Source organism: Mauremys mutica, chromosome 1 (genome assembly GCF_020497125.1).
Source record: "Mauremys mutica isolate MM-2020 ecotype Southern chromosome 1, ASM2049712v1, whole genome shotgun sequence".
In the NCBI taxonomy this organism is placed as follows: Eukaryota; Metazoa; Chordata; order Testudines; family Geoemydidae; genus Mauremys; species Mauremys mutica.
In genome coordinates, this window is record NC_059072.1 from 85,386,199 (window position 1) to 85,407,348 (window position 21,150).

At 36.7% G+C, this 21,150-nt stretch overlaps 1 protein-coding gene across 1 annotated transcript in view; it reads left to right on the forward strand.

Annotated features, from left to right (window-relative positions):
- Nucleotides 1-21,150, forward strand: part of LOC123367113 (dynein axonemal heavy chain 12-like) — a 61,987-nt gene that overhangs the window by 13,260 nt on the left and 27,577 nt on the right. The window contains exons 2-3 of the transcript XR_006578312.1: nucleotides 4,943-5,067; nucleotides 16,873-17,055. The gene's annotated coding sequence lies outside the window, so the exon portion shown is untranslated. The remainder of the gene's footprint in view (nucleotides 1-4,942; nucleotides 5,068-16,872; nucleotides 17,056-21,150) is intronic.

Sequence of the window (21,150 nt, forward strand, 5' to 3'; positions counted from 1 at the left end):
CCCAGGTGAGGCCTTCACATGGCAGTCACAGGAAGGCTGAGCCCTAGTGCCCCATAAAGGGCAGCTGCCCCATAACAGGGTGTGTGTGTTGTGTGTGTGGGTTGGGGGGGGGGTTAAATGTTTTTCTTTTTTAAAGACTATAGTTAGATTTTTTAAGGGTTTAATATAGAGGAATAATATAATTAGCAGTTTACTAGAGCAATCGTATCAAAAGTCATCATGAAAGATAAGTATAGTATACTAGGATTTCAAGACTTCATCACAAGCACAGTACATAACTTCTAGCAACCTTCTCCTCTTTAGAATAAATAAAACAAACCTGTAGTACAACAATGAAGGACATATGTAAATGTAATGACTGCTTTTTACATTAAGGGAATACAGTAAAGTGCTATAATTGTATAACATATCTCTGCCTGTGTAGAGCTTTTTTTCACTTACAAATTTATGTATGTGCTCTGTTTGTGTTGTTTCACTGTTTCAGGTAAATCATTGTAACAAATATTTTTATTATGACTTCTATAATTTTCTATTCCAAGACACACGCATGCGTGCACACCCACACCCAGCATCAAAAACCAACAACAAACCTTAAAATGGCATTAATGTTGAGTGTATGTATCAGTAATGTAAGGGTTAAAAACATTGGATGTATGGTGTAATTACCTCAAAACCAAGCATTACAAACCCAGGAAATTCAGAATTGAGGTTATACTTACAAGAAATCCAAATACTATAGAAATGCAGAGTCAAGACACCCCCAAAAATTTAACTCTGCCCTTTACTGATGCCATGCAATTATCATATAATTATGATTAAGGCATTCAGTGGTGGTGGTCCCAGAATAGATTAAACTAATTCTTAAATTTATATTCATTTTTTCATATTTTCCTCTTCAGGATATCACTTTAGGGCAAAGTTTAAGTTGTTTGATTGTGCTTTTCTTAACCTGTTTGTATTTCTTTATTTTAACTTAATTTAACTCTGAAAATCCTGGGATTGTAATGCTGGGTTTGGGGATTATTATTACATCCCTGTTGCTTTTTTTTAAATTTGACATTATTGATATGTACTCTCAACCATAACTCCACTTTAACATAGTTTCTGTCTTTTAGATACCCTGAGGAGTGTTTATTAATTGTTAAAAGTTGCATAAATGAACACTAAACAATAGCCCGAAAAAGAATACTATCATGTGACATTTTGACTGGTTTGAAGACATGTAATACCAACCTTAAATTCTTTATTAATTTTAACTTTTAAGAGCAATTTCACTGTAAAACAGAGCAGCACAAAGCAGCCCAAGTGTACTAATGAATCTTGCAATTGACTTGTTGGCTTAGAGGACTTTCTGAGTGAGACCAGTGCTACGTGAAAGAAGGGCAGAGGGAGCCAATTCCCTCAGTCCGAATGTCTTTCCCCTATGCTTCTGTCTCCATTTCCCCAGCAATGTTGTTGGCAGTACACAGTGGAGCCAAGGCAACAGTGCCATGAGGAGCCTTTCAAACACTGATGTCCAAGCTAGCATGCAGCCATTGAACACTTAGGGTCTGTCTACAGAGCAAAGGAAAACCCATGGTTGGCCTGTGCCAGCTGACTCTGGCTCGGGCTGTGGGGCTGTTTCACTGCTGTGTAGCCTTCTGGACTCAAGCCGCAGTCTGAGCTCTGGGACTCTTCTACCCCTCGGGATTCTAGAGCCAGCCATGGGTTTTTCTTTGCTGTGTAGACATACCCTTAAAAAGCAGTGATGACTGGGCCAAGTAATTGACCAGTGAGAATCCTTGAGTCGTAAATCCAGTCTCTTATACTACTGACTCATTATAATCAATAGAATTGTTGCATGCAAATTAGCTATAGAGGAAGGGTGGAGACTGGGTCAATTACCTATACTATCACAATGGTTGTTGATCAGATCCTATCTGCAGCCTAAATAATCATGACAAGTAGAAAAAAGAATCATTAATAACTTAGTTTAATTGCAACCTATTTTTTTCAAATATAGCCTTTGCACATTAGTTATTTTTAACTATATAAAAGAAAATTCCTAAAGGACCCAGTTTTTAATTAACTTTAACTCATACATTAATTAGCATATTGTACATTTTCAGAAAATTCATAGAGTATGGAGTAAGTAAGCAGGGGGAGGATACAATGTCTTTTTCATACATTTCAAAACAGTTTGAATCACTTCTTTATCTGCAAATCAGAACTTTCCTTGCGTGTCAGCACTCCACACAACTTCATTTAATAATAAAGAAGGTAATGGCTTTGTCAGACAGCTGTATTAACCTGTGATTTTCATCTGGCTGCCCCATTTTAAAGGGTGTGGTTAGGATTTCAATCCATGTTGTTCAAAAAATGAAACACAGTGAGAGGGTGAAAGATGTCAACTGTAGTGTCTCGTACTTAGTTGGGTTTCGTTGGTCTGCATCCACATACAGCATGAATAACAGACTGGTCCTAATTTCAGTTGTATAAATAATATCTTACTCGTTCAGTTTGTGGATAAGAGTGGGAGAGGTTTTCTTATTTCTGTAGTCAATACCAGCAACATCAAAAAGCTCACCTACTGTATTCTTTGGCAAGCCACAATGCCACAATGAAAGCAGATTTCCAGGTTTGCAGTTTACTGGAGCACCTAATGTAAAGTTTTGCTGCCATATGTAGGGTCAGCTTTGGTCATGTCAAGTTCCCTATAAGCCCTGTAGTGATTTTTTTCTATTTAGATTTGGCTCTTCTTCCTCTGACTCTGGCCTTCTCTCAGTTTAGTGGTGCTGCTGTTGCTCAGGCAGATGGAGCAGCCTTATAGCGTTCCTACTGTGGCCTCAGAAACCAGTTTGTGGCCTGGTGCATGAAGGTCTACACAAAGGCTGATGTTGCTGCCCTGCCCCTCTTCTCTTCACTCATGGTGATGGCAGTTATTTTAGGGTCCACCATTCTGCCCAGGGCATTGAGTCCTACCACAGGAAGAGATTAAAGCTGCACCCTGGGGGAAGAGTTGGGAGCTGTTCTGTTTTCATATCAGCAACAGGACTTGTGACTAGATATAATATCTTCCCACATCTGGACTCCATGCTGAAGGAAGAACTGAGGTGGCAATGGAAACAGGTTTTTTAAGAGCCACTGCTGCAAAGGAGGGGCATGGGGTTGTAGCAGTCTCTCTCTAAAGTTTGCCCACTTAGCTCAGTGTTGCTGGCCAATTCCTGTGGCCACCGTGGGACCAGAAAGCCTCATCCTGCCTCTTTGAGCAGTAGCACATACCAGAGAAGGAAGGGAGGATCAATTGTACATAGAGAAACCCTATTTCAGGTCTTTGCTGAGTGCCAGGAAGAGATATTGAAGGAAATGTGTGTTCTTCTCTGTGGAGAAATGAGCGTCATCCATACCACTGGCACTCTCAGCAGTCGCCATTCTGCATCCTAACTAATCTGTACTGGTATGTCCCCTGCTAGTGTGGATAAGTGAAGTTCTGCTGTGTGTGTCATTGCAGTGAAATATCAGTGATATTGCTTATCCATCTTTCAGTACCCTTTGGCCTCAAGCCAGTAAATTGAGTTTGCAATGGACTTAACACAAAATGACAAAACATAGGAAAAGAAGTATCATTCTTAACTATGAAACTTTTTGATTGGGTGGAACATGTAGGAAAAGGAAAACTCAGGCTGGGGGAAAACTGAGTGATATTTATTGTCATAGTCTGAGAGACAGTCAGCCTAATCTGGTTTGGGTTATGCTTTGCTGGGGATTTTGTCACCAATCTTTCTTACTCTCTGTTTCTGTGGGTGGAATTACACAAAAAATGAAATTCTGTTCCCTTTGCTCCTCTTCACTCTGTAAGCAGTCACATTTATTTCATTTATTTGACTTGTAGTGGAGCAGGGCCCTTTTCATTGGGGGTAGGGGTGACAGAACCTGACCCTAAATGGAGAAAGTAATAAATTGCTCAAATAAATTATTTAAAAGGACTAGTCACAATTATACCTAGCTTCGTATACAATATGTAAAAAGCGTAATCGAAAATGGTTTTCATAGGTTTTAATTTTATACATAAAGTACTCTTTCTACCTGTGAATAGGCTATGTTAATAAATAGTAAGCAAAAGGGAAACTAATGACTCAGGGATAGGCTACAGGAGTCTTTGATTTATGTATCACAAGTTCAGATCCAACCCAGACTGGTAGTGATCAAAAGTTGTTACCAGCTGTGACTGGGCTCTACCTGGTCAATAGTAAAATGGGGAATAAGGACTTCTTGACGGAGTAAAATAGTGAGGCAGGGCTGTTGTTTTTAGCAGGAAAACCTCCATTTTAGAATATTAAAGTCACATGAAATAAATAGAGTATGAGAAAATAAGATGTCCACTTTTCTCCATTGGAAATAAACTGAGCAGGATGCACTCTCTGAATCTGTAGCATGCTTGCTATTGTAAATTGAGTGGGGCTGAAGACTTTGTAAGACACTCCTTGTTTGATGATCATGGCTGCTGCTCATTTAGAATCAAGCCAAATGTTGAAAAATGTAAGTTTAAGCTTGAACACTTTCTAAGCCACTTTGGCTACCTTTTGAAAAAAACTTTAGGCATGAAGTCTGCTTTATTCATACCAACAGGAGTTTTTTATTGACTGTAATGGAAGCAGAATCAAGCCCTTATGTTATAATTTCATTGCTCTTGTTGAGAAATAGATGACCTAGAAGTTGAAAGAATTTAATAATACAGAGAAAACAAGGTATATTAGATTCTCTTATAAAATAAGAGAAGAAAACTCTTTAAATAGATTGTAACTCCTGCAGAGGGTATTTGCATTGTTACCTAACAAGCTCTAGAAACATTGCAATGATATCACATTTCACTATACTGCTTTATACCCAGGGAAAGACGAAGAAAAAAGATGAGCCACTTCTTTGCCTGTGTTGTTGTAACATATGTGTCCGCTCTACTTAGGACGAATCTTTGGCTGACCTCGTTGAGATGAATGAAGAATATGGCAGATGAAATGAGAATGAGGGGATTATCCATCTGAAAACTGAGGACATCCAGTTAAAGCTCATCTTATTTTAATCTTCATGGTATGTTCAAATTTATTTCACTTTGTCAGTAAGCTCATGTAAGATAGTTTAATTGAAAAATACCCTTTTCCCTTTTCTCAGTGGGATTTATGCTTTCAAACAGGTAAAACTCAGTTATCAGTAGTGTGCAAATTATGTCAATAAGCCCAAGGAAAAATCAATGGGAATATTTCCCTCAGGGCCTAGCATACTGATTATAAAAATATTAATACTTAATACCTTTATTACTCTCATATCTCTGCAACTGAAACATATAAAGATCCATCTTATCCATTTATAAGGAATACAGGATGTGTGCAAGTCCTTCAAATGCTGGTTTGTTTGAGAAGATTTACATTTTGGACAAAAGTGCAAGGGGGCAAGGGGAAAGACAGCTGAATGCAAATTTATGTCTATCTTTGAAGGGATTGTATATGACCATATGTGTAAATCTGACACACAGCAGACCTGACAATGTAGATAGGAATAACTTATGTTTTGAACTATCTGTAGCAACACTTCTGTAATAAAACTTCAGCTTTCCCAGGCTGAATTACAAATGTTTGCTCTTATGCAAAGCATAAATATAAATGTTGACAGTGTCATGCAACACTAACTTCTGTCATCCTTACCAGTAGCTTGCCACTGCATGTACAATAGCAGGTGAAGCTCATTTGTAAAATAGAAACTACACAGATTGCTTGGGGGGAAACATATGTCAGTGTTGCTAGATTTCTGTTTAGTTTGACTTCTGTTGTTTAAGAATGCAGAGATATTTTTAATTGAATTATTTTTAGCTTCCTGCGAGAACTGCACTATTTAATGGTCAATTATCATGTTCAATGTAAATTGATTTTTCAAGAACTTTTTATTACTTGGCTACAAAGAAACTTGACCGATGTGTTTTCAGCCTTAGGATCAAATTCTTTTACAAAATGAGAACAAAAAACTAGCTTTAACAAATAAATAAATAAATAAATAAATAAATATGAAAAAAGGGGCATATCCATATTGTCAGATACTTTTTTTGCCCAATCTTATCCTCATTGAACTCAGTAGAAGATTTTCCCATTGATTTCAATAGTAGAAGGATCAGGCCTAACATGTACAGGTGTCTTTGAGTATTTCTGACACAAAGGTGAAGAGAAGAGGGGTCATAGGAGACTCACATTTAAAGTATTCATTCTATGAATATATTAAAAAAAATAATAATTAAGGACGTTTATGATGTGGTTTTAGCACAAATGCCTCTCGCCTGGCAGATTTGGAGGTGTGGGGCTTCGTCTGGGCCCGCTGAGGGTAGAAAACTGTTGTTCCCTTACAGGATTGTGCCCCTTGTCTAGAGTTGAGGAGTGGGATCCTGTGGTTCATTGGCTGGAGCAGCATAAGCCTCCTGGCTCCCACTCAGGGCTAATAGACCCTTCCTCGTGCCCCAGCAGCACCACTTGCACAGGGAAGAAAACCTCCCCCATTGGATTAGAATAGCACTGGTTTTGGTGGCCTTGCTGTGGTATCATGCTAGTAACCATTTGGGTGCTGGGAATGAATTTATCCCTTGACTACCAGGTTGGCCAGAGTGGTGTGAGGTTTTTTCATCTTCCTCTCAGCGGCCCAGGGACCCAGTGGCTAGGTTAGGTTGTAAAATTTATTTTGTTGCAACTTAGTAGGTGCCCAATGCAGTTACTTGGTCAGAAGGGGGTCTGGTTCCCTGAGCTGGAATTGGAAGCAGATTAGAAGACATCTCCTAAAGAAAGTGGGGAATTGGGTTCCTAATGTCTGGCTACAGTAGGGAGATAGCCCCCTCTTCCCCACCATCCTTAGCCCTCATACAAAGGGAGGATGATGGGGTCTCAGGCTAGCTGCTATCAGATCTCCACCAGATGAAACAAATTACAAAAGAATTACCTGCATTGGGCAAGTTAATGCCAGATAGTTCCCAGATGTGTTACTTAAAAGTTGCAGCCTGGTTAAACCACATTCCTGGGGTCTTGTCTTGTCTTCCTGCGATGTATGGGATGATGCTTCAGATTTGCCATAAATGGAATGCTTGCACCTTCTAATGAGTTTTTTTTTTGCAGAAGCAGATTTAATGATAAAAGAAGACATAATACAATTAAAGCAATTAAAGAGATCCTCAGTTCCTCATAACAGACTGCCTCATGCATTCAGCCTACTCAGGCCTGTATAGCTGATTTAGGCCTCAATCCTGCAAGTGCATGTGCCTAGACAGACCCCCATGCCCATACTCAGAAGTCTGCCCATTTCTCATTTGGGGGGCTTTAAACTGTAAACTCACAAATCATAACCATTGTAGAGGATATCAGGTTGCCATCACTCCAACTCTGGCAGTATTTTCTGGTAGGTTTCTTTATGCCATCACATACATTCTTCTTCTTCATTTTAGTGGCCATACAAGGAGACAAAAACACTTTCCTCCAAATACATTACTAATTCTACTAACATTTAACCCACTGTACAAACTTAACTACGAGGCACAAAATCTCTAACATGATTACAACCTGAAATACAACTTTCAGTATTAAACAGGATGGCAATAATAGCCTGATAGAGTAAAGCAAAGGATGAGGCAGATTAATATACATTGAAAATCAAATATAGTTTCACATAAATGCAATGTTCCACGCAGTTGCAGTTTTTGCTTTGTATGCTGCAACTTTAAACATTATTTATTAAAAACAACAAAACAAGGGAATTAAACAGACAGGCATAATCAAGGGTGACGTGTTTTTGACAGTTCTGCAGATGGCAGTAGAAGGGAGGGAAGAAGGGAGACCCCATTCCTAAAGTAGTTATTGATACCTTTGTTAAAATTAAGGAGTGTTTTACATATTGTCTTTTGAGAATTTGACACTAGTTATTATTAAACTTACAGCTTGACCTTTTCTAGAACTTTAAGTTACAACAATTTTACTTGTGGATTTTTCATATTGTCCACCAGAAGACTTTGAACAGTGCCACAGTGCAGAATGTTGCTATTTCATCAATACGCAGGCCTCTCTTTGCTCTGTTTGATGCTTTACAGTGCACTCCAAAGTGTTCAGGTATTCAGTGCCACCACACAATCTTTGTATTGTCTTACTGCTTAAAACTCAACAGTGCTTTTGATACAGTCTCTTGTCTGGAGTTATGCTTTAAAGTAGAGGAGACTATTTATTCTTCCAGTATTGATACAATAAGAAAATGATAACAGAGTCAAAAATTCCTTTTATGTACATGTTTTTGGGGTTTTGTCTTTGAGATTTAAGTGTCTAAATCTATGTTCTCTCCAACATATGAAATGACAGACCATTCAAAGTGCCCAAATATTAATTTTTGTTGCATGTCTGTATATTCATCTGTCAACCTTGGGTGAATTTTCTGGATTTCTATTAGCTTGTCCCAAACGGCTGGCAAGCTAAATTTCTCTAACAGGCATCAATTCGCTGTATTAAATGCCTGTTCTGCCCTGCAAGACATATTGATTATTTTTTTCTCAGCAAAGTGACAAATACCATTTTCATGACTATAATAGAGATTGATTACAATTTTATGGAACACAGAGGGAGCTGATCTTGCAGAGACAACCTTGGGGCATATAAAAATTGAAAAAAATCATTTGAATTAATAAAGAAATTAATGAATTCATCTGTTGCTGATGAAGCCAAAGCATTTTTGAGATAATGAAACTGTAGATGCATGGTCATTGCTGAGTGGGGAGGCGAGCTTAAATGTATTTATAGCAGCTGGTGTCTGAAATCATTTGCAATCTTTAGGAGCCCAAACTTAAACGTGACTTCAAAATCTTCTTTGTCTGTTAAAGCACACGTAATTATATAATGTAGGATCAAAGTCGTATCTTTATTGATACAAAATAAATCTGAAAAAGTGAGGAAATTTTGAGCGTTTTGTGCTGTGTGATTCATTTTAAGCATAAAAAGAACTACCAATTCCTTTAAGGCTTTTTCCATTTACCGTAGACAAATGTTCTTAGATACTGATTGTCATGTTAACTTTGAACCCTTATACCCTCACATTTTAGCAATTTACTCCCTTATTAACTTCAGTGGAGCCACAGCGGGGCAAGGTGTATAAATGAGGTTGGGCATCTAAATCTGACACAAAGTTAGCTTATTCATGGCACTGACGCCACAGTAAAGTGAATTATAATACCAACAAAACTTATGCTGGGCATTTAGGTGAGGCTCTTCACAGGATTTGAAATTTCACGTGTGTATTATTTGTTTGGTTGTCTTAGTCCAGTAATGTAGTATTTGCTAATAATCTCTTATTGATTACCTTTTGTAAAAGTAAAAACATGTTTAAAATGATTGTATATTCATCCTTCTTATTTCCATTTTAGAAAATATTTTATCTTTTCCTATACATACACATTTTTAAAAAATGAGGTTTGAATAGCATTTTAGCTGAGAATCACAGGCTGAAAATAAGACAAGGGGGAAAAAGTCACACTAGTTAATGGCTACTTCCCCCTTTATTAAAAGTGTTTTTATTACTGTAGTTTGCAGTAAACTTTATTATTTTATCACTGAAAAACATGTAAAGAATAACAACTGTACTTGAATAAAGTTTTACATTTACAAATCTAGAGACTGAGCTAAATTTTCAAAAGGATGTGTGTGATATCCAGGGGCACACTTGGTCATAGTGCAAGCAAATTATGAACTTTCACATTTTGCACATATGACACAGGAAAACATGAGGTTTCAAAAAATATATAGTCTTGCCTATCTAACAAACTGAAAGCTAATCATGGCTCTTACTTTCTGTCAAACAAAATCAATGTGCATTTTTAAAAAAAGCATTGGTACGTAGATGGATTATAGTCAGATACCAAATATAAAAAAAGAAAAGCCTGCTATGGTATATGGATGAACAATGTTTCTCCAATTTTTAGTATTAAAAAGTGGATTCCGATTTTCTTTTTTGTTGTTCACAATATAGTCAAAACATAATAACTTTAAAACTAACAAGTTCAAATTCTTTTGCTGTAGAGGAACTACCATTGAAAGAGTCACATGTCAGATTTTCCCCATCTGTTGAAGAAATTGCCACAAATATAATTTTATAATGGAAAATTTGGTTGTCAATAAGTAGCAGATGCCAAGAGCTGAACACCCACTATTCCTAACACCCCTATTTGGGACTTCAGTAATAATTAAAAAGAACAATGAAGCCAGTTTATGTGTTTAGCCACTCTTTTCACGTATTAGATTGACATTTTCCAAGCCTGGTCTCTGCCCAAAGGGGATTTTTTTTTAAGTTTAAACAAGAAGGTCCTGCTGTTTTCAGAGGAGAGAAGAGTGAAAGAATTTATCCATTGTCTGTCTACACCAGAAGAAAGACAGGATGCAATGGATGGATATTTCAGTGGTAAAAGTAGCCAGATATAATCTTCTACTAAGCCAAAATTAGGAAATCTTTTTCTTTAAAATACACCCCCCTCCCAGCCCGAAAAACATAAACTAGTCAATTATATGATGATGTTAGGGGTACATGAACATTGCAAGTTTACGCTCTGAAAACTCAGGAAATGATTATATTGAGGTTGCAGGCACAATCTTAGTTTATCCCTCCTTAAATATACATGTTACTATGCAGTCTGTAATTACATGATCACCTACTGTTTCTCAGATAATACAGTACAATATGTTATGTTCCCTTTTTTATTTTAATAGCCTCTTAATATAATGTCTTCAAAAAATTGCATATCCACACCATTTTGTGAAGCAATAAATTTGGTGGTCATAAAATGGCTACAGAGAGTGAAAGTTAAAATAAGCTCTATTACTCCCCTTTAAAATAGAGACTGTTTTTTAACAAAAGCAGTGCAATATATTTAGCTGCTTATGCCTCAGTGACAATTTTTAAGTTATTTTTAAAATTTAATTTCGAACTAATACCTGCAATAAAGAAGCAATACATTAAATGGCCAAAAAAGAAGTGTTATCTACTACCCATAGAATCTGACGCTTGGAATAATTCAACTGAAACTGAATAATGTAGGTATTTCAATAATAAGAGGTGTAAAAAACCATATTCTGTGTTTAAGGGATCTGATAGAAACGTACCCCAAAACTATTGAAGAATGAGGATAGGGCCATCTAATCCTTTGCAGCTGTTTTTGCTGTAATTTGTCATGAACATTTTAATTTTGGGGCTGTGTTCTGAAATAAACTGTCAATATTCCATTTTATTTATTGGTTTCATACAGAAGCTGCTTATTTTTACAGCCATATTTTGAAATCTGGTGAAATTTTGGAAACTGCAGGTCATTTATTTTAATTTGTTTTGTGAATATAAATCCATTTTACATACCGTAAGTAAAGTTATGAATAATGAATGTGTGTGATTGATAATTAACTTATTGTTGTATTCATTCATTCTTTCTTTTTTTTAAAATTAATTATGTTTTGCATTGGAGTCAATGGGAGTTTTGCCAGAATAGGGACTGCAGGATCAAGCCCGGCATTCATGTAATAGGTGAAGCACTCTTAAATCAGTCTCTGTGGAGTTATTTAGCTGTTACCAATTACTCCTGCATTGTAAACAATCGAAGTGCCTGTATCTGCAGGCAGTAGATAACCTAGAAATCAAATATATCAGCTCTACACAGATCCATGAAGAGATTGTCCTGTCAGCTAAAACAAGAGTGAAAGATGTGATTGTAAATAACACTCATAGGCCAAACAGGTTAGTGACATTTATATAAAAGAAAAAAAGGGAGAGAAGCCATCTATGGCAATCAGTTGAAATCTAATTGAAAAGTTGGTGAAAATAAAATCAAAGCCTTAAAAAAGTTTATTGTAAGTTTATTTTGCTTTGTACAATACTCACTTTCAGTTTATGGATTGCAGGCTTTACTCTAAGACCGGGAATAGCATGTTAATGATGCCACAAATTTGTAAAGCCTCAGCAATTTACCCTTTGTTCCAAGTATTGAAATTATTGTTACTACTTAATTTTTTATATATAGGGATTGCGTTTGGAACTAAAAGTAGTGGACAATATAGGAAATAGTTTAAAATTAGGTTTTTAATACTAAAATTAATCTAGTTTCTATCCCAGCATCACTTGAAAAATGTTATCTTAATTGGTTTGTTGTCATGACCACTATTTAACATTATAATATTTTTCCTGGTTTTATTTCTCATTACCAATGAGAAAAAATAAGAGCAAAATAATCAGTGTCCTATGCAGGAATTTTTAATTTTTTAATTTTTATTTTTTTAGTCTATCTGATGGTTAAGACAAGAAAGGGGACTATGTATGTTACTATTTAAAATGATTCCTTTATATGAAATTAGGTCATTTTTCAGTGATCTTGAAGTTTCATTCTGCCCCAAAGAAGTCATTGGTAGTTTTGCCACTTAGCATCATATTTACAGAGTAAGCAAATGGATTCTAAACTAGAAATATTGTTGCTGATATTTCTGTACATAGTCCTAGGCTAACCCTATTATGTGGTTTCTTAGGCTTCTATCACAGGAACAATACTTAGTAGGCTTTTGTTTCCTTTATAAGTGAATGTGAAGATGATGGTAATATTTGCTTTAAACCCATGTTTTAATGAAAATGTTTGGTAAACCAACTAACTCTAAAGGTAAAAAGAACAAATCTATAAATTGCAATTTTCCTGAGCTGAAAATTTCTTATCAAAAGTGTGCATTTGGGACATTTTTCCTTCTCCTAAAGATAGCTATTTAGTCCATTAGGGGATTTTTTTTTCCTGCCAGCCTGGCTTCCTGTTGGCTTGACTGTGGAGTAGCAGGTGTACAATTCCAGAGTGTCTTTAAAAGTGGCTCAGCAGGGCTTCTCTGCCGTGCGTTCACAGGAGACAGCTCATCTGTTTAATCCTTATGTTTTAGTCAACCTTTCTTATTATGCGGACAGAGCTCTGATGCTCAGCTGGATTTTGACTCTCAGAATGAATTGATAGAGCTCTTTGATCTTTCTGTGTATTGCATCTGTTTCATCTTTCATCTTAATGCATGATCTTCACAACTCCAGCTAGTGATTTATTTATTTATTTATTTTTTCCACTTGAATCCATCAATTTCACTTTGTTCTCCTTTTTTGGCATTCCTTTTTATGTGCAATGAACTTGATTGCATAATTTTAATATAATGATAATTAAGTTGGTATTTGTATTTAAAAATACAGAGGAAGACCAAGACAACCATGTTTATTTAGAAACATTTCCAGAGACTTGATCAAAATCTTTAAATGAGACATAAACATCTTTACAAATTTGAAAATTATTGTATACAATGTGTGTAATTAACAGACCCAATACTGAAAGGGAAGAAGATGTAATTTCACACACATTTGGAAAAGCCCACCACTCGAACTAAAAAGTCTCGTAAGTTTGGATTTCTAAGAGTATTTAGAAGTATAACTAGAACTAATATCATATAATGCATTCTTGAGATTTCCCATTAACATTTGAGGCTATAGGCCCTAATTCAGTACAGCACTTAGATGTAAGTCCTTCCCTATTCAGGACAACACTTAAACATGTGCTTAAAATTAAGCAAGTGCTTAAGTGTTGTCTTGAATAGGGACGCTTTTCTGAATCATGGCTTTAATCTACGTCACACAATTCTGATTAAAAATATTCATAAAACCATGTAGTAGCTCTGTTAAATTGCATATAATTGGTAGCATTTTTTTAGCTTCAAGTACAACGGACAATAGGGGATTCCTTTTGTTGTTTTAATGAAACCAAGAAATGTGCAATTTAGATTATTCTTTTAGTTCAACTGAAAGTCTGTAGAAGTGTAGCATTTTGTAATTGTATGTTTGATTCTTATGTTTACACCAGAGAGTTTGTGAATTCTTTTGTTTTCTATAATATTTAGTCAATGTTCAGTTGTGACAGTCCAGTTGTTGTGTGCGTGGGTAATGTACAGTGCTGCAAGAGCTTTTTACAAGTGAGCAAAGAGCTGTTGGGTTTCCACAGGCAAAAGCTCAAGAGAGTTATCAAAGGGTCTTTTCTCATGAGAGGTTTACTGGCATATTTGATTGTCATGCACTGTCCTAAATATGTATCACAAACAGCATATACAAAAATGTTTGAATGACCTGAAGTCAGGTCTCACCTACAGGGAAATGAACTTACTGCTTTTGTCCACCCACACAGAATGATAAACCTAGTTTGATTTAAGAAATCTCTTGGAAATAGGCAACAACTGGGGACTGAATTTCTTAGTGGAGTGCTCCCAATGCTGAAGTTCATTTCCTCGGTTGGTCTGACAAAGCCCAGCCGTCAGCTCTATCTGTAAAGTCCCAGGCTCCTGTCTGAGCGGGGGATTTTTTTAGGACTAATGGGTTAGTCCTTCAGTAATGTTGCCTATAGTATAGTATAATATAGTATACTATACTATAGTATATCAACTGAATATTGATACTTCTTTAAATTTTTGTACATGAGATATTGTGAACAGTTCATTTTTATACACCACAAATAAATTAATTAAATTAAAACTTTTACTGTTTTTTCAGATATGTTTTCCCCTAAAAATATAGCTTACACCTAACTGATTAGGACACCTGTTGCTTTAATACTAATGGATGTTGGTTATCCAAATCTTCTAGATGGTTCTGAAAATCTCAGCCACATAGTACATACGTATGAACCGTCCATTATATGTATGCCAGGACCTTGAATGCAGTACACACATTTATAAAACTGGTCAGACATCACAGATGTTTCTGAATGCTTATGTGTATATATATATATAAAATATCTGAATTTTTGTAGATAATCATATTTTGCTTTGTGCTTACTTGAGGTCATTGTGTCATGGATAGGTAGAGCTGATCATAGAATATCAGGGTTGGAAGGGACCTCAGGAGGTCATCTGGTCCACCCCCTGCTCAAAGCAGGACCAATCCCCAGACTGATTTTTGCCCCCACTCCCTAAATGGCCCCCTCAAGAATTGATCTCACAATCCTGGATTTAGCAAGCTAATGCACAAACCACTGATCTATCCCTCCCCCCATCATAAGAATAGTTGTCTGTAGAAAAGAAAGTGCTGTAATGTGGTTATTTTGAAATTAGACATGCTTAAAAAATGTGTATTTTCCCACAGTATAATAATCATCTTTCAACCAATTTTGTTCCTTTTATGGTTTGATTATCTTTTAGTTACTGCTTGACCTTGGAATCTTACAAATGCTTGCTGGCCCCAGTCACTAAGAGTAACTTAGATGTGTTCATTCTCTGTGAGCCTCATTTTAGAGTTTATGAAAAGGAAAATGAGGCTTTCAAGAAAATAGCTACTGAGTTGTCCCATTTGGTCGTTTTTGTGCCTTTGGTGCTGCTGCTCTAACTTCTCTGAGATTAATCAGGTGCAGTATATTATCTTTAAGGAAATTAAATAATAGACTTAAAATTAAGAAGTCCATTAAAATAACTTGGCAAATTATTAAGTCCCTGACTGGTCAGAGCTGGGCAGATTGATGCTTTCATTGAGATGAAGCTTTAGGTGCATCCAGGTCCTAAATATTAGTAGTTGGGCTTTCTCGGCTTTCTCTTCAGAGGATAATCCTTGTGAACAACAGATGTGCTGTTCTAATACTTTTTTGTTTCCTGATGGTTTGGGTATTTCAATTTATACTGATTTGCTTCAGAACACTGCAGATGTGTTCTTTCAACTGTTTTATTAACAGTCATGTACTAGAACATGTTTCTGTTGTATTATTATGCATGTTCCAGTTTAGTAGAGATAAAATGTCTTCTTTGAGAAGAGGCTTCTGTTGTAAAATGCACCTTTATTTTTGGAAAAATATAAAATGCTGCTTTGAAAATTAAGTAATATATCTAAAATAGAATATTATGTTGCTTGAACAGCTCAGTATTTTTCCCCAACAAAATGGGTTATATTCATTATCTCTGTAAAAATATCCATTTAATTTAGGTTAGGTGCAGCTATTGTTCACCGTGCATATTTACCATCACATAGTATAATTCTTTCCAGTTTCTTATCAATGGCTGTGGGCCTGGCCTTTAATCAGGAGAGGCTCACAGGTTTTACGAAGTGTGCCAGAACCCAAAAGTTGTGGGGAAGGGCATGGGAGAATGACTCTCCAGCCACCAATCCACACACAATGCTGTAAGCCCTACCATTATAGGAAGAAGTAATGCCAGTGCCTCCGGTCATAGGACTGTGACAAGTTGACTTGGACTGATGCTTGATTCCCGATAAAAGTTTCCCCTGTGTGGAAAGCATAATTTCTTCTTCCTGAGGATGATGCAAATCTTTTCCATCCACTCTTCATTGTATAAGGCACAGGTAGCGTCTGTTTTGTGCAAGACTGTTTGATGTCTGCAGAATCAGAGGTAGAGTTCTCTTTTCTGGCTTGGATGTGTTTATTTTAGTAGGCATCAATTCATTTTTTGTATCACATGGAATCTTCCTATAACACAGGTATGTGCTGACTTGTCTGCTTTCTTGTGTGCAGTTGTTACTGAGTTTTGTCTTTCTCTGCCATAGTGAGGGTTTATTAAAATCCTTCTTGCATTATGCAGTGACTTAGGCAAGAAAGTGGTTCTGCAGATAAGTACAGTGGGAGTGAGATTGCTTGTTTGCCCTGTTGGGGAAAAGGTGTACGTTGTTTCTACCGGCTGAATAGACATCAGCCCATCCACCTCCTGGATAGATGGGGCCTATCCTATGCCTGCAAGCCAGAATGGGTAGTACAGTTGGTGCTCGTAGTCTGCTTCAGTGTAGTAGAACTTGATATTGTGTCTGGTGCAAACAGTGTTTGAATATCCAGAGTAACCAAGGAAATCTCTTCAACAGGTTTATCAATACAAGAAAGGCAGTGGCTGACAGAGGCAAAGGAAGCTCTTCTCACCGCTCTCAGACTCATCTTTTCCTTTATCATCTTGGCTACAGCCCAATAAAATCAAAGCCCTTCAAGCCAACAATCTTCTTACTGAATAAAGTTGAGTCTTTTGCCATTATAAAAACAAACCCTAGAATGTAAGTATTATTATTTTTCTTATAATTTATCTGTATTACAGTAATGCCCACAATGGGCTAGGTGCTAGCCAAACATATAGCCTCCCTCACAGCGCTTATGATTGAAGATGCCAAGTGTGATTTATTTCAGAGGTGGTTGAGTTTTGTAAAAAATTTGAAGTTTTCATTCTGTTCAATAAAATATACATACATTTTGTCATGCAAGATGATTCATGATCTGCAGTAGTAAAAAAACAATATCCATTTTTATACCTTGCATACCCTCCCCCCCACAAAAGCCTGATTCTTGGCTCACTCAGGAACCAAACTGCTATAGGCTCTAGGGATGGCTGAAAAATAATAGTTCTGTTTTAAAAAAATGTCGATTTTAACATTTATTCTTGTTCTAGAATGAAACAGATCTTTTGAAATTTTTCATGAAAAAGTGTGTGCATTTGGGTGTGTGTCACAGAGACCCACCCTGGAATAGCTATAAGGTACAGAGCAATATAAGGGAAAGATGAGACCCTGAGAGCAGGGACTTAAATATGGGTCTCCCACATCCTAGGTGAATGCCCTACCCACTGGCTATTGACTATTCTGAGGTGGGTCGCCATCTGTCTCACTTTGACCAGAAATTCTATCCTGAACCTGAGAAGCCTTGCCTATGAAAATTTTGTCAAAACGAATACATTTCTACAAAACTTGCATCCGACGAAGTGGGTATTCACCCACGAAAGCTCATGCTCCAATATGTCTGTTAGTCTATAAGGTGCCACAGGACTCTTTGCTGCTTTTACAAAACTTGATTTCGGTGTATTGGCATTTTCTGACAACAAAACACAACTTTTTTCAAAAAAGTCCTGACCACCTCTAATAGGTTGTTTCCCTGCAGTTGCACACAGAGGATAGCAACTTTAAAGGAGGGAATTAATGCAGCACTGAGCTGTTCTAACTCCTGATGGGTTGGAAAGACATTTACCATGAAGAGATGTTTCCTTCTTAGATCTGCCTGTGCTCCTGCCCCATATGTTCCTCCAAATCTACAGAGTTCACCATGCTTCGTTGGCTTCTTGCCCTTATATGGCTCCTCTGCTCCCCTCTGTACCTTTTATCATAGTCAAGCATCTTAGGGTCCTTATTAATTGGCAGACACTTGACACAAAAAGACATAATTTATAAAACTACTGTATTTGAATATTAAGAGCTTTCCCTTAATTACATTTTTCATTTTTATTTGAATATAGCATTTACATACTTCATTTTATATCATTTACATTTCACTTAATATTCTGTAATACAGTGTTGAGTTGTAACAAATGGAAGTTTATTATAGTTATCTTTTTACAGTTAAACCACCAAGTACATTTATTTTATTTAAAAGAAAATGCTCTTATATTAAACTGGCTTGTGCAGTGCAGTTTTGACAGGTATCTTGATCCAAACAACTTAAAATACTCATCACAGCTTTTTTGCTTTGGTTGGTTGTTCCTGCACCTTCATAAAGTTGTTTAATCTTGTTTTGCCTTTTCTTTGTGATCTGGGACCTTGCTTGCTACAACAATCTCTGTGGAAAGTTCGGGAGTGTGTTTTGCTCAAAGCGGGTGTCTCCGTTGGATCTGGGCGGTCACAATTATGGTCCCTGTGAGATGTTAGTGGATGTGTCTTCCACTCTCTGAACCTGGAGCTGCTGCACAGTAATTATGCTGCGGCTTCCTCCTGGTTGAGGATTCTTTCCTTAGAGTCTGTTCTTTAATTCTTTTCTTGCTGTGCATCTTCTGTGCCCTTTACTCCACCATACTTCTTTCTCCTCCTGTTCTAGGCATAATGTCTAGCACCTTCTACTAAGTGCTCTTCCTCTGCTTCCTCCTTGTGCATCCCCTTTGTGAACTCGCCCCAAGCCCCATACACTCCTTGCCAATTTGCTATTTTCTTGAGATACAATTTGATATTAGATGTCAATAGGAAGAACAACTGAGACTGAGATTTTCAAAGGCTTAAGGGAGTTAAAAGCCTAAATCCCACTAATTTTCAATAGCAGTTGGGTGCCTAACTTCCTTTGCCCCTTTGAGAATTTGAGCCTTAGAGTTCAGTTGTGCAGTGAATGAAAAAAATCAAAAAGTTTGTCACATTTATACACAATGGCCAAACTTAAATGCCAGTCATGTATTACTTTGATCATTCTGTCATGCTGCCCTTTATAGATGGTACAGCTCTCCCAAATTAAGCAATTAGACCACTACCTATTCTCCGTCACATCCCTCCTCACTTCTGCTGTGATGCCTACAGTATACAGACAGCTGACAATGCCTAGGAAAGTAGCCAAGTGGGGATGCCACTACCGATATGTTTGCATATTTCATATTATTAAAAATGAGAAAGACTTAGCTACCAACATATGGTGCATATAGCTCATCTGTGCAAAGAATAAAATAAAGTAATATTATTGTTGCCGCAGCCTCCCACCGCTCCCCCTGTTTCTTTGTTACACTCGCTTATTGCATCTGGTCTTAAACCCAAGCTGTATGCTGGGTCTAGAGCCGGTCTCATCTTCATATTTGTACAGTGCCTAGAACAGTAGGGTCTGATACTGATTAGGCCCTATATGCAGTAGGGAAATACATATAAATAATAAAAGACATAGTGCACAAATGGTTTCTTAAATAACGAGTGAAATCCTGGCTCCACTGAAGTCAAAAGGAGTTTTGCCATTTACTTCAAGGTTTACCTCTATAAGCAGAGGTCCCTGTTTCAGCATTTTGTATGGCTGTAAATATTTTCCTGCCTACTTTTAGTCCAATAAATAGCAGAATAAAATTCTATTATAAGGATCAATTTGGGCAATTTGTGTTTTGATTATTGAGATATATCTAAATGATCGTTACATCCAGAGCCCTTAAACTCTGCACATCAGAGAGTTGCATAAAAGCAGAATTTCACACTTAGAAGGACAAAGCAAGCTCTGATAGCATTGTAATTTCAAGACAGCATAACCAGATTATACCTGATACTCTCATAAGCTGTTACATGTTCTATCCGCAGCTATTTTCTCCCTGATGATCAAAAGTGTGTGCCATTTTTATCAATCTTTGAAAACTTTAAAGATAAACAAAGAAATGACTTTCAATATGATCACTGAAAGTGAATAAACAAAGCTAAGTACATGAGCTCTGAAAGGATATGTTTTTTGGAAAACCGGCTCTGATCCAAATAGTCAAATGTTCACTGCAAACAGTTCAGCCAAAACTGAAGTCCGTCCTAGAGGTTTACTATAGTTCCTATGTAAATGGTACAAAATAAAAAGAAGAGTCCACAAAAATGTTTGCATGTCATTATAAATTGACCATCATCATGGATAGTACTTACGCCTAATTTGTTAAATGTAATATCACCATACCTTTATTATTGTACAACCGTATTTAGTATTAGTTTTTTTTATTTTCACTACTTGTATACTGTTTACTTTTTCAATTCCACATTATTTAATTCACGTTTTGGTACTTCACAATATGCTTAGTTTTTAACAACAATCTTGAAGCCAGGATGCAAAGCTGTCCAATTTTCTAGTAAATAAAAAAGGTCAAACATAGTGTTGCTTCCTAGAGCAAGGCTGAAATTAACTATCAGATTAAATTTAGTTAGGATGCTTTTATATTATGAGGTTATAATTTATTTGCATTTTTTAACCTTCTCACAGTGTAGGCTCCACTAATCGGAATTTATAGACAATCAAACTAGTTGAGAAGGATGATGTCTACAGAGAAGCCTTTAATGGCAGCTAACTGCTTCTATGGGCCCAATTAAGGCTATCCAACTGTGAAACACAGTCCCTTGGGTAACAGTGCAGTCATCCTACCCATATTTTTGGGGGGAGGATGGAAGGGAATATCCAGTGTAGCTGTAAAAAAGGGAGTTTTGTAAATTTTCAAATTATTTTTTTCGATTCTTTAAACTTTCAAGATACATTATTAATAAGGTCAGGGTTGAAGTTCCTCACTGCAGCTTTACATATGCACCACAGTCAGAACTTGAAGCCCTAGTCACTGTGCTAGAGATATGGATGTGCTTTTGGTCCCAAATCAATCTTGTCACTCCTCAGAAAGCAATGAAAGATAA